The sequence below is a fragment of the Phascolarctos cinereus genome, unplaced genomic scaffold (assembly GCF_003287225.1).
Source record: "Phascolarctos cinereus isolate Bilbo 61053 unplaced genomic scaffold, phaCin_HiC Scaffold_4;HRSCAF=312, whole genome shotgun sequence".
Classification (NCBI taxonomy): Eukaryota; Metazoa; Chordata; class Mammalia; order Diprotodontia; family Phascolarctidae; genus Phascolarctos; species Phascolarctos cinereus.
Window position 1 is genome coordinate 634,438,613 of NW_027555847.1, and position 10,624 is coordinate 634,449,236.

Below are 10,624 nucleotides of genomic sequence, written 5' to 3' on the forward strand. Positions count from 1 at the left end.
TGACAGCCCGGGCTCCGCCCCTCCACCGTATACACAGCCCCTAGCTCTGAGGAGCCAGAGACGAAAGGACTGGACAGAACCGCAGCGGGAAGGACAGAGCGAAGGCAGGAGGTAGAGAGACCCTGGCTTGGAACTTGATTCTTTGGGGAAGGACTCGAACGGGGAAGTCAGCAGTGACCCCAGTGGATTATTGAAGAGTCCCACAAAAGTACCAGTTCAGGGACACACACAGATCCACAACGAGGTCCAACGGTACAGGGTGCTCATGTCTCTCAACAGCTGTCACTAAGAGGAGCTGCAGCAATGACAGGTGTACATGTTTCTGGAGAACAAGAACAGAGTCAGCGGCACAGACTTCTCAGTTACCTCCAGTAATCCACCTCCTCCCCCAGGTACAGACAGTGCAGGTATCATCCTGGTCAGATAGTAAACGTTCTCAGGATTCATCTGATAGAATAGGCTCTTCACAGAAAACTCGGGGGAGGGGGACGGGGGTGTTAGCACGGCGCCTGTCTTGCAAAAAAATCTTGAACTATCTTTCTTCAGAAGACACCAGCGATAAGGAGGGAGACCAAGAAAACCCTGGAGTTTCAACAGTTGCACTATGTCTGTCCCAACTCCTGTCTACCAGACTAGCACTGGACAATACATTGCCATTGCCCCCAAATGGAACGCTACAGCTGGCCAGTCCAAGCACAGATGGAGTACAGGGTTGCAGCCATGAACAATGACAAATGTAGGCAATACTCAACAAGTTACAATAATTTTTCAGTATGCACAGACATTTGATGGATGGCAGACACTTGTCTCTAGTAACCAACTGGTTGAACAGACTGCATCAGGATATATGCAGACTTATCAGACTCGTGTCACACCAGCAAGTACAAACCTTCCACAGACAGTAGTAATGACATCTCCAGTCACTATAACATCTCAGACAACCAAAACAGGTGATCCACAGTTGAAAAGAGAAATAAGACTGATGAAAAATAGAGAAGCTGATCGAGAATGCCACAGAGAGAAAAAAGAATATGTTGTGTCTGGAAAATGGAGTTGCAGTCTTGTAAAATTGAAATAAAACTTTAATAGAAGAATTAAAAACTTTAAAAGATCTCTATTCCCATGAACGTGTCTAAAAAGTAGGCAAACAAATTTTATGAACTTACCTAAAAATTAAATGGGTTTTATTTTTATGTGGATTTTCTAAACAAAAAGGTCAAAAATGAAACTTTTAAAACTAGAAGTCAAAACATACAGACTAAAGATTTTATTTACTAGGTCCTGGTAACAGTACCTAATGGAAATAAGAGGACTTCACACAAGCTCCTGACACAACTGGAACCTCAATTGGAATTAATATTAACAATGGTACCTGATCAACAGAACTTGAATTTTTGACAATTTCAATTTTCCAGATAGTAGTTATCGACAAAATTTGCAACTGAAATAATTCACTAATGGAAGTTTGATGTGTGTGTGTGTGTGTAAGGGGTAACCAATAGTTTATTGGTATAGATTTTCATTACTTACTAGGTTCTGAAATATGCCCTTTTCAACTGTTTATGTAAACATTTTTGTCTGCCAATATTCTAAACTGTAGATTTAAAAGAAAATCGAATGCTTTGTAAAATGTATAAATTATGTGTGCTTTGCTCAACTGCCAAGTCTTTCAAATGATCTTTGAGAAAATGTTTGTTTATGGGGCAGCTAGGTGGCACAGTGGATAGAGCACCAACCCTGGATTCAGGAGGACCTGAGTTCAAATCCGACCTCAGACATGTAACACTTACTAGCTGTGTGACCCTGGGCAAGTCACTTAACCCCATTGTCTAGCCAAAAAATAAAATAAAATAAAATCAACCAGCTCATCATTTCTTATTAAAAAAAAATGTTTGTTTGCAAGAGATTTAACAAAAATAAATAAATAAATGAATGAATGAATAAAATAATATAAAAACTCACCTCCCCCCCCAAAAAAAAAGAACAAGAAACAAACAAATAAAAACAAAACCCAGGGCATAATCATTTTTTAGGTTTTGTCTTTCAAGATGTCCAAGCCACATGAACTGAAAATTAAACTTTCAAAGAAGTATTCCAATCATTTTATAGAAACATTTTAGTAGACTGGATAGATCATCACGAACATTTGCAAGTTTTTTGAAAATTGTGTTGATTTTGCATATTTTGGGTGTGGTAACTTCCTCTAAATGGCTCACAATAAATGATGTGCTTATTCTATATGTAACTGATATGCATTACTTATTCTACTGTGCTTTGATAAAAAGAAATGTTTACCAGCCCCCAAATTTTAAAGGATTTTTAAAAATCAGATGAAGATACATACCAAAATATTTTTCCAAGAAGGTTTTTGTAATCAAAATCTCATGTAGGGCTTATGAGTCTAAAAATAATGTAATTTTAAAACAATTATTCATGTAGAAATTATTTTGTGAGGTAATAAATGCTACCTTTGTAAGAAAAAATGACTTTATATCATTATTCTTCATGAATACTGAAGTTATATTTTGTGCTTATTTCATCTGTTTATACAATTTTTAGTGAAAAAAATACATATTTTGTCTCAGATGATCATTTTTATGTTTTCATGGTGAGTAAGGTTTTCTGAATTGCAAGTATTTTAATCATGAGCATTCCTGTATAATTATCTGAAATCCAAAATATGCTGTTAGTACATCAGTACTTCTGTAATCAAACTACTCATTTTTGAGCTTACCTACAAAAATATTGTTAGCTCCTAATATAATATGCATTGTTTTGTCTTATTCCTGTAAAAATTAAAAGGCATTTGAAATTTTTAAAAAATTGTTGTGGCAAAAATTCATCACTTTGCAGCCAAAATCATGAGCCTCTACGATGGGCATTAGATCATCAACATGCTATTCATTATTGAGCCTTTCTTCAGAGCTTAGAAAACTCAGACCTCCCAGAACTTTCTGTCCTTTGGAATAGCTTTCAAGAACCTCAGTGACCCATTAGAGAAGGACTTTTATAGATGACATAATGGGGGGGGATCATAGCTTGAGAGCTGGAGGGAAGTGGTCTTACAGGCAATTTAGTCCAACCTCCTCATAATATAGATAAGGAAACAGAGGCTCAGGGAGACAAAAGACATTTCTTTTAAGGCTTTGGCACTTTGATGCTCTGCTGCTGTTCCTTCCTGCCAATGCTCCTACTGACCTCTGCTCTCCTTCCTCAGGGTAGTGTTACAAAGGGTTACTATCTCTCTGGCCAACTGAATGTATTTCTAACTGTTTTGTCAGTTAGGCTTCCAGCTCTGCTTTGCATACAGAAGGCCCTGCAGGTGGTTGTGCAGAACACACTGATTCTTTTCCAACAAAAGGCCTCCAGCTTTAACTCCTAGCCAACTTTGTGCAACAGAATTCCATTCACCTCTTCACTACTTTAGTATGTAAATATTGTATCTGCCATATGCTCAATACTGCCTACTGATGAGATTGGGAGCAAATATTTATACCTGTTTTCTTTGGTCTTTTCAATCCCCAGTTTTCTTCCAGTGACCTGGGCTTGGCCATTAAAATTACCCCTTGCTTAGAAAAGACTCAAGAAAGGACTAGAAACACCACAGGGGGAAGGGGCAAAGCTAAATCTGCTGCTGGTAACCCTGAAACAATGACTAAGATCCACTCTGATTACCCTCTTCCCCCACTTAGTGAATTATACTGAGTGGAAATGTAGTCTATAAATACAATTTTCAGACAGGTCCATGTCAGTAAAAGCGGACGGGCCATTCCATCTCAGTTCCTCCCCAGCTGCTGGTACATGATGTTTATAGGTTGAAGTGTGTGCTAAATAGCTGGTAATACAAAAGCTTTGGACTGGGTGACCCCCCAGCAGAGACTCCCTCAACAGAGGGTACCCCAATATTGATGACAAGCAGTGCTCAAAACACTGGGTTACTGAGCCAACATAACTTTCAATGCACTGACCCTGTTGCCTGCAATCTAAATTTGGGTTAAAAAAAACCCAAAAAAACAAAAAACAAAAACTGGGCCCAAACCAAAACAAAATCAGTGTTGCCCAGACCCTCAAAACATCAAAATAGCCTATATCTCTGAATAAAAAAGGTTTGAAATGTCCTGGATAAACTTCCAAGTATATAACCTAAGCAATCAGAACTAAACCTTTGAGTTTGATCTTGGGGAACTTCTCTAGTAGCATTAATAAAGCTCATATTCTGCCCCTTCTCAGAGAGTTTCTCCTTCTAAGAATATCTGAATTCACTGCAATTCAAGATGGGTATTTGAGTTAGATAACCTGCAGTTAGGTGGCTCAGTGGATAAAGCCCTGGACCTGGAACAGGAAGACCTGAGTTCAAATCCATCCTCAGACATTTATTAGCTGTATGATCCTGGGCAAGTCACCTAAGGTTTGTTTGCCTTAATCCCCTGGAGAAGGAAATGGTAGACCATTTCATCTGTGTCATTGACAAAATGGTTGTCTAGCACAAGGCCAGGATTAAATCATTAGGGAATTCTACTGAAGACCTCCTTCCAAGTTTATATTGATCAAGTTATAACTCCTCTTTGGGTCTAGTCATCTAACCAGGCCCAAATCCACCTGACTTTAGCCTGGTACAGGAGAGAAAGAACCTGATATAATGGGATGAGTGCTGGGTTTGAATTCTTACTACCTATTTGTACTTGGAAAATTAATTTCACTTCTTTGGCCCTCAGTTTTCTCATGCTTGAAATGACTAAATGATCTCTAAATTCCCTTGCAACTCCAAAATTTCTTATCAACCATAGCCAATGCCTACAGCATTCTCCTGATCTACCAATCTAGTAACCTTATCACAAAAGTAAGTGAGATTCATCTACCTTGACCATTCTTGATAATGCCATGTTGGTTCTTAGTGATGACCACTTCTCTATCCAAATGCTTACAAATTGTCCCATTAATAGCACCTCCTAGAATTTTGCCAGAAATAGAAGTCAAGCTGGCAGGCTTATGGGTTGAAGACTGCCCTCTTCTTCTTTATAAAAATCAGAAAAAGGTTTGCCTGCCTTCTATTTTGAAATATCTCGTCTGTTCAAGATTTTTCAAAGATTACTGATAGTGGCTTAGTAGTTATTTAAGCCAATTCTTTTGACACAGTAGCTTTACATGTTATGGTGACTTTGTATGTCATGTAGAAGTAAACTTGAAGTGAGGCCCATCCAGAGTTAGATGGTAACTGACAATGTCATTAATGATAATACATTTATTTTAATTGCTAATGTAATTCCTAATCTCTTTGGCTCTAAAATGTTTACTTGTCTGTCAGTCATTCTCTTTGATTTATATTCATTGTGAACAGACTTTGTCGTATCAATCAGTCGTTTTTAAGTTCAATGGCAGATGAATTTCTAATAAGGCTAAGGTATATATATATATCTCTTAAATCTATGATTCCTCTGCTAAGAAAAAAAAAACTAGCTTCTCTCTTTTTCCCTGTGCCCCGTGGGCCCATTGCCTATGTAGGGTCAAAGGAGGTGGCTGTAAAGCTGGAGGGTCATGACCACAGAGTACTCTACTAAGAATCTTCTTTCTCTCCTTCTACATGGTGCTTTCTGAAGCTTTCTTTCTTTGTTGTTAATGACCTAGATAGGCAGGGCATGGGTTGGCATGAAGACGGGGAAGCAATAAATAAATTAATCCATGATCAAGGTGCTCCTGCAACACTCTTCTGATTCTAGTGACAAGTGAGAGGGTCAGACTGTCCTGGAATATTCTGGCTAATCTCTCCTTTGTCTCTATTGAGTTCTACCATCTTGTTTCTTACCTATTTGTTTATGTGCTGTACCTCCATGTTCCTGCTGAGGTTAGGAATCATGCTGGTTTTTGTCTTTGTATTTCTGCCAAGTGTAGTGTCCTGAACATAGCTGATGATTAAAGAAAAAAAAACTTTTCTGACCTGAGTATCACTGGTCAACACCATTTGAGTAAAGACAGTGTGAAGCCCATATAATTACCTTGGTTTGCTTTGTTACTCATTATACATTATAGAATCATAGAATTTAAAGCAGAAAGTTAGTTTTGGAAATCTTCTAGTCCAGCTCCCTCATTTCAGTAGGGAAACTGAGTCCTAGAGCTAGGAAGCTGCTCGCCCAAAGTCACATAGGAGCAGAACTCAGATATACATAGCATGTTTTAGAGACAGGGCTTCTTAATCCTTTTCATGCCATAGACATCTTTGACACTAGTAAGGTTGATGGCCCCGTTTTTAGAATAATACTATTAAATACATTAAATAAAATACCTAAGATTACAAAGGAAAATAAGTACATAGAAATACATTGCTCAAATATGTATACACATATGTGTATACACATACATATACACCCATATACATGTATACATATATGTATATACACATATATACTGTTTCATAAACCTCAGGTTAAGAAACCTTTTTTGGTTAAAGGCATGAGAGAGAAGTGTAATTGTTTGTTTTAAAGTCTTTTTTATTTAATGTGTAGTTTGACTGTTTTATCATCTAGTTTGTGTTCTCTTTGCATAAATGCACCTCAGTTGGCATACAGAAGGTCCAGCTGAAAAAGCCCTGAAGGGCCATCACAAGGAAGAGAAATTAAGCCTGTTCTGCGTGGCCCCAGCAGGCAGACATAGGAATGATGAGTGGAAATTGTGGAGGTACAGTTGAGCCCAATATAAGGAAGACACTTCTAACCAAACTATCCCAAAGATGACGGGCTGTTTGGGGAGGTAGAGTTTCCTAATACAAGCAGCCTTCAAGCAGAGCCAAAGAGGAGTCTCAGGTTTTAGTTAGGACAAAATGTTTCTTACTTAAGGACAGAACCTTAAGTAGGGAAGGTAACTGGAGTTTTGTACCAGGGTGCAAACGTTTAGAAGGTGCAAACATTAAACATATGTACTCCCGAAGCAGCTAGAAGCTATTCAAGTAACTAATTTATCCTTCCACCCAACTGGATTTGCTCAAGTTACTTCTTGTCTTAAGTAGACAAGGTGTAGAGCATCTATAGTGCTTGCCTCAGAGCCTGGACAAATCTGCCCATATGTGTCAGAGGCAGATCTTGGCTCTGAGGCAAGAGGCAACTCACTTTACCTCTCAGTGCTCTGAGCAACTTGTTAAGCTTTTTAGTTGTAAAAAAGGTGCTGATCTGCGTTGGCAGAGAGGGTCCCCTCCTCTGTGAGGTCCCTATGAAATCACAGATCTAGTCCCTATCTTATTATGTTAATACCTTGAATTACAAAATTGACTTGAGGGATATTTTATGTGGCTTGCTTTTGTGGACCTAATGCCATTTATGCCCTGCCCCTCAGTTGTAGTTTTTCTTGTGCTTGAGGAATCTAAGTAATTGCAGTAGATAGAACAATGGGCCTGGAATCAGGAAGATCTGAGGAGGTCACCTCAAGTTGTCCTGATCTATATCTTGCCACTGGACCCAGATGGCTCAGGAGGAGAGAGTGAGGCTGGTGACCTTGCACAGCCTCCCTCACTTAAATCCAATTCCCTTACAAGTAATGGCATCATCTTCCTGATGTCATGGTCTTCTTTGAGACTGAAGGACAAACAATAACAAACAAGGAAGACCCGAGTTCATTTCCAGCCTCAGAAACTTACTAGCTGTGTGACCCTGGGAAAGTCACTTACCCTCTATTTGTCTCAGTTTCTTCATCTGTAAAATGGAAAGAATAATTGTACCTACCTCACAGGATCATTGCAAGGATCAAACAAGAATATTCCTAATTCTCTTAACCACAGTGCCTGGCACAGAGTAGATGTTATGTATAAGTTCTTGCTATTATTGTTAATGATTATTATTCTAGTTTTAAGTGTCTGTGACATCTACCCTCTGTCTTCAATGTGCTACCAGCCTAATATCTACTCCCCTTTCACATGACTTTTGGGACTCTGCTTTACAAATCTGTGTCACCATTCATGCTCATAACCTGGTCATTTGACTCAATAAGGTGATTGTGAAGTATTTATGATGCTAGGACTTAGATTCATCATACCTGCTGTGACTTTCTTAATAGCCTCCTCAAGGGTCTTCCAGCTCCTACTCTCTTGCTCCCCAAGTTCCTCCTTCAAACCACAATCAGATTAATTTTTTTTATGGTCACGACATTGATCTGCTCCAAACTCTTCCATTGATTCCCTATTTGTCTTCAGAGTAAAATTCATAATCCTTTACCTGGCAGTTGAGGTCTTAATCAACACAGCGCCACCCTTTCTTTCCAGTTTCATTTATCTTGAATTACCCACATCCATGTGGTCTACACTCCCACCATACTGGACTGATCTTTGTCTTTCAAACACTCACAGCAACACACAATAATTCGCATCTTCATGCCTTTCCTTAGTCCATTTCCTTTACATGAAATTTCTCATCTCTCCCTCTTTACCTGTTTAATTCCTACTCATCCTTTAAAGTCCTGCACAAATACCACCTCTTCAACAAAATGTTTCATGATTTCTTTCACATAGTTCTTTGTTTTATGCTACTTTAATACGTTGCTATATACAGCTAAGTGGTGCAGTGTATAGAGTACCAGGACTGGAGTTAGGAAGACCCAAGTTCAAATTTGGTCTCAGATACTTAACTAGCTATGTGACCCTGGGCAAGTCACTTAACACTGTTTGCCTCAATTTACTCATCTGTAAAATGAGCTGGAGAAGGAAATGGCAAATCACTCCAGTATCTTTGCCAGCTAAACCCCAAATTGGGGCATGAAGAGAAGGATATAATTGGAAAAACAACTGAACAGCAACAAAATGACAATATACTGTTGCAAGATAGATAGATAGATAGATAGATAGATAGATAGATAGATAGATAGATAGATAGATAGGTATTCCTGCTGTCCCTTTCCCCAATGCTGCATTCTGCTTTCTTTCTTTCATTTCCTAGTAGTCATTCAAAGTGGCCAGAAGAAGGTAAAGGGACTGAGGATCTCCCCTTTGAGTCTTTAAATTACTCTTATGGGTAACTATGCAAGATCAGTACAAATGAGATATTTCACAATCTATATTATTAGGGTCATGGAATGAGAGATTTGAGAGGACATTGGAGACTGGTTATGTAGTTAAAACTCCTTGTTTACAAAAGAGGGAAATGTCCCTGCTAGTACTTTCAGTGTGGGAGGGAGAAGGGGGCAGGAAATATACCCCCCTAGGACAACTTCACCTCACCTTGAGGGTGTTGAAGGAAAGCCACCTATGGGCAATGAAAGTTAAAGTCAGAATACATGTTCCTATCATCTGATCAGGCGATCACTCAACCCTTGGCATTAGGCCACTGTCCCCTTGGAGTCAGCCCACAACCTGACAGATAGCTCTGGCCCCATTCTGGAGACCACTGGGTTAGAGTATACTTACTGTTTTTTGCTGTATCTGCTGGAATTATTTTCTCCTTGAGAGCTAAAGATGGGCATAGTGAAAACATGCTGAGCTCGGCATCAACACACATAATTTAAAATACTTCCTCTGGTGCTTACTAGCTATGTAATAATGTGAAGGTTACTGAAGTTTTCTGAATCTACGGTTTCCTAATCTGTGTAACAGGAACAGAAAATAGTATATACCTCCTAGGGTTGTTGTGAATATCATAAAACTACAGTGTGTATGTGTGTGTGTATATATATATGTGTGTGTGTGTGTGTGTGTGTGTGTATGTGTATATACACACACACATATATACTGTATGTGTATATATACATATATGTAACATATGTATATATGTATTAATGTATATATGTATAAATTAACTTATTAAGTGTCTATTATCATTAAATGCCTCAAATAGTGAACATTACTTTTGGGGATTCACAGGAAATAACTGAAAATAATACCAGCTCGCATTTATATAGCACTTTGAGGTTTGCAAAGAGAGTACAAATATTATCTCATTTGATCTTCACAACAACCCTGAGAGGTAGGTACTTTTATCAATCCCATTTTACAGATGAGGAAAGTGAGGAAGAAAGGAAACAAGCATTTATTAAGTGCCTGCTATGTGCCAGGCATTGTGCTAAGCATGTTTTACAAATGTCATCTAATTTGTTCCTCATAACAATTCTGGGAGGAAGGTGTTATTATTATTCCCATTTTACAACTGTGGAAACTGAGACAGACGGAGGTTAAGTGATTCGCTTAGGATTACACAGCTAGTAAGTATCTGAGGCCAAATTTGAACTTAGGTCTTATTGACTCTATTGACTCTATCTACTGAACCACCTAGTTGTATCCAATTCCAGCCTTAATTCCAAAGGTTATATTTACCAATATTGCTATGTATACTTTCTCTAGCAATAAATATCAATTCATTGAAGTTCACAGAAAAAGACTAGCACTTGTGGTTACAAAAATCTTGAATGGCAAACATATCTTTATGTACATTATTAACAAGGGTATAAAATTACAAAGATCAGCCTTTATGGAAAGTGGTCAGCACTTACTTAGAGTCCTGCTAGCCCTACCACAATGTTAGATGTTCTTTAGCTTATTTTTGGACACCTTAATTGTCCAAGGAGATATTCCTGGGGCACTCCACCCTTTGTAGACACCAATCCATTAATGGTCAGTTTTTCAATCCAGTCCTTCAACTGGTTACACATTTAT

General features: G+C 38.5%; 1 pseudogene; it reads left to right on the top strand.

Moving 5' to 3' along the window:
* The first annotated feature begins 604 nt into the window (after nt 1-604).
* LOC110216076 (cyclic AMP-dependent transcription factor ATF-1 pseudogene) lies at nt 605-1,136 on the top strand (annotated as a pseudogene).
* Nucleotides 1,137-10,624: the final 9,488 nt, after the last annotated feature.